Below are 3,464 nucleotides of genomic sequence, written 5' to 3' on the forward strand. Positions count from 1 at the left end.
GGTTTGACCCACCCCAAAATATGCATACATGCACATAAACATATATGCTGCTCCCCAGAGGCAACTATTTTCTGCCCTTTTAGCTACTTCTTTCGGTATTTACCTCCATACCTCCAGATATCATACTCATATTGCTGCTTCCCATGATGGAAGGTGAGGATTTAGCTTTCTTTCATTGTTCTTGGCTCCCCAACACACACACACACACACACACACACACACACACACACACACACACACACCCCTTTTCCTCCAAATAGTCCAATCTAGTTATATTGTGTAACTCTGGTTAGATTGATATACAGTGTTAAATTATTAAGACTATGTAATTTCTGTGCTCAGGTGAATAATGTGGAATAAGACGGTTGCTTTTCCTTCCTTATTATTTTTCTTACAAGTGTCTTTTTTACTCACTTAATATTCTAGGTACTTATCCCTATTCTACCCCAAACTCTCCCAGTTGTGAGAGTTACATCAATCTCTTCTTAGTACATTTAAACATTATATTTTCTCTGAATTTCATCTTGAAAAATTCTCCCCTGGAGTCTTCTGACCTGCTCATCTAGAGTCACTAAGCCCGTTGTGCAGCTGCCATCTTGGAATGTTGGTGAATATCAATTTCGGGGAGTCTGTTCACGTGTCTCTTGCCTAGGCTCTCCCGTTTCCTAGGTGCCATATCTATCTCTTCCTTGTTTTATTAACTTGTTCAGCGGAATACATCCTCCAGTAGCTTTACTGAGAGAGTGTGCATGATAGGTAGATGTTTCTGAGAGCGTGCATGTCTGCGAATGTCTTTATTCTACCCTAACACTTGATTGCTAGCTTGACTGGGTATAGAGTTCTATGTGAGAAACAATTTTCCTCAGAATTTTGAAGGTATTTGCTCCATTGTTTTCTAGTTTCCAGTGTTGCTGTTAAGAAATCTTATGCCATTTTGATTTTTGTTCCTTTGCATGTGACCTAGTTTTGTCCTCTCTATGAAAGCTTATGGGAGCTTCCTTTATCCTCAGGGTTCTGAAATATCACAGTGCTGTGCCATTATCCAATCTTACGGTGATCCCTTTGAATTTGGAACCCCTTGTCCAAATTTACTTGGATTTTTTTCCTTTGATTTTCTGCACACAATTTTCTCCATTTTCTCTTTCTGGAATTTCTATTGTGCAGATGTTGGAGATTCTGGACCAGTCCTCTAATTATCTTTTCTTTCTATGTTCTGGGTCTTTGTCTTGTTGCTGTATCTTCTGGGACTTATCTTCGAGTCCTTCTGTTGAGGGTTTTGTTTCTGCCATCATGTTATTAATTTTGAAGAGCCTCTACCCCTTTTTCTTCTCTGAATGTTCCTTTCAGTACAACCCTGTTTATGTTTCATGAATTCAATATCTTTACGTATCTCTATGAGGAGAATTATAACAGATTTTCCTTTTAAAAATAGCTTTCTCCTCCTTGCAGAGTTTCTGTTGTCTTCATATTGCTTTTCTTCTTTCTTTTCTTTTCTCGTTTTTGGTTTTTGTTTCTGTCACTTTCCTCAAATGTCTGGTGATATTTGGTTGTCCACTTGTGTTAGGAATAAGCACTAAAAAGCTCACTGGAAGTTTCCTGTGCTTATGTGGGTTTATTGACCATGGTCCTCACTGTTGGGTCCTTGGAGGATCCCCAGGACCTGTATGTTTAGATCCTTTTGCTCAGGCTGGTCAGATTCTCCAGTCTGCTACCTGGAGAATAAGGATCTGACTGCCAGTGTTCTGGTAGCCAAGTGGGGGGAAAGGTTGAGAGTCTCTTAGTTGGTACATAAATATTCAAGTAATCTCTTTGCTTTCAATATGGTATGATGCCATCAGCTGGACCTGGTATTCCCTAGTCCAAAGGCCCTCTGTTTTACTCTTTTCAGATAAACATCCTTTCTTCTGCTATGGGGACAAGGGCAGCAGCCACCCATCTTTTGCAAAACTGCTGGTGCTGCCGGTGCTGCTTTGTTTAGATTTAATGCTCATTTAATTCTTTTTTTTTTTTTTTTTTTGTTAACAGCTTTGTTGAGATATAATTAAAATAACACAAAATTCACCCTTTTAAAATGTACAATTCAGTAGTTTCACTATATTCACAATGTTGTGCAACCATCACCACTGTCAACTTAAGAACATTTTCATCACTCCAAAAAAAAATTACCTTTTAACAGTCACCTCCCATTTTTCCCCCAAGCCCCACAGCTCTCTGCAATTACGAAGCTACTTTCTGTCACTATAGATTTGCCTGTTCTGAACATTTCATATAAATGGAATCTTAAAATATGTGACCTTCTGTGTCTGGCTCCTTTCACTCAGCATCATGTTTTCACGGTTCATCCGTGTTGTAGCAAGTGTCAGAACTTCATTCCATTTTATGGCCTAATAATATTCCGTTGTATGGATGGATATTCCACATTTTATTTACCCATTCATCAGTTGATGGACATTTGGGTTGTCTTCACCTTTTGTGTACAAGTTTTTGTGTGGGCATTATTTTCATTTCTCTTTGCCATAGACCTGGGTATGAAATTGCTAGGTCATATGGTAATTCTGTTAACTTTTTGAAGAACTGTTGGGTTGTTTTCCAAAGTTGCTGCACCTTTTTACATTCCTGCCAACAGTGTATGAGGGGCCTGATTGCTCCACACCTCTACCAACACTGGTTAGTATCTAATTACTTCTTAAACAAACTTTTAAAATTACTTCTTAAACAGCTATCTTTTTTCAAACCCCACCTTCATCTCCAACTTCCAGAGGTACTTGATTCTGGAGTCTTTGTGGAGGAGGGGGAAGTGTGTTCTTTAACATAAATTGAGTTGTTCCTTGGCTTTTCCCTCTGCCAGTTTCCAAATCTTGTCAATGTTTTTCCCTCTTTCGTCTTTGTAACTTTGGGTTTTTCGTTGTAAAAATAACTTTTCCATCACTTTAATTGGGTTTCATGAGTGGAGAGCTAAATACATGTATCAGTCTACCATTTTTAACCATAAAAGTTGATAATCGAATTAGATTATGTATTGGATTTTATCACATACAGAGGAGGGTCCTGGATCTTCCATAGATATCTCCTCTCCCATTCCCTTTGCGTTCTGCACTTCCTATACGCAGATTTCATCCTAAACAGCTCCATCTTGCCCTAATTATGGACCCTACAATGTTCCCAGGACCCAAAGTCATGGCTCTTATATTTATAGTGGCAGCGAGCCAATAATCAGATGAAATGTAGCACCAGTTGATAAGGGCTATATTTTTCTTGTGACATTTAAAAAACTCTTCTCATACCCAGTCTGATTTATATTCAGTACAACCTATTTCTTTTCTGGGTCTTGGCCTGCAGAGCTGAGCCTTTTGTTAATTTTCTTGGATACTTTGAAGAACTTTGTGGTCATTCATTGCTTGCTTACTTCTTTTTTTTTTTTTTTTTTTTTTTTTTTTTTTTGTTACTGGGCCCCCCCACCGTCT

At 38.5% G+C, this 3,464-nt stretch overlaps 1 protein-coding gene across 6 annotated transcripts in view; it reads left to right on the forward strand.

Annotated features, from left to right (window-relative positions):
- Positions 1-3,464, forward strand: part of MCF2 (MCF.2 cell line derived transforming sequence) — a 66,217-nt gene that overhangs the window by 43,443 nt on the left and 19,310 nt on the right. The gene's annotated exons all lie outside the window — the stretch shown is intronic.

This window comes from Lipotes vexillifer, unplaced genomic scaffold (genome assembly GCF_000442215.2).
Source record: "Lipotes vexillifer unplaced genomic scaffold, Lipotes_vexillifer_v1.1 scaffold1114, whole genome shotgun sequence".
NCBI classification, from domain to species: Eukaryota; Metazoa; Chordata; class Mammalia; order Artiodactyla; family Lipotidae; genus Lipotes; species Lipotes vexillifer.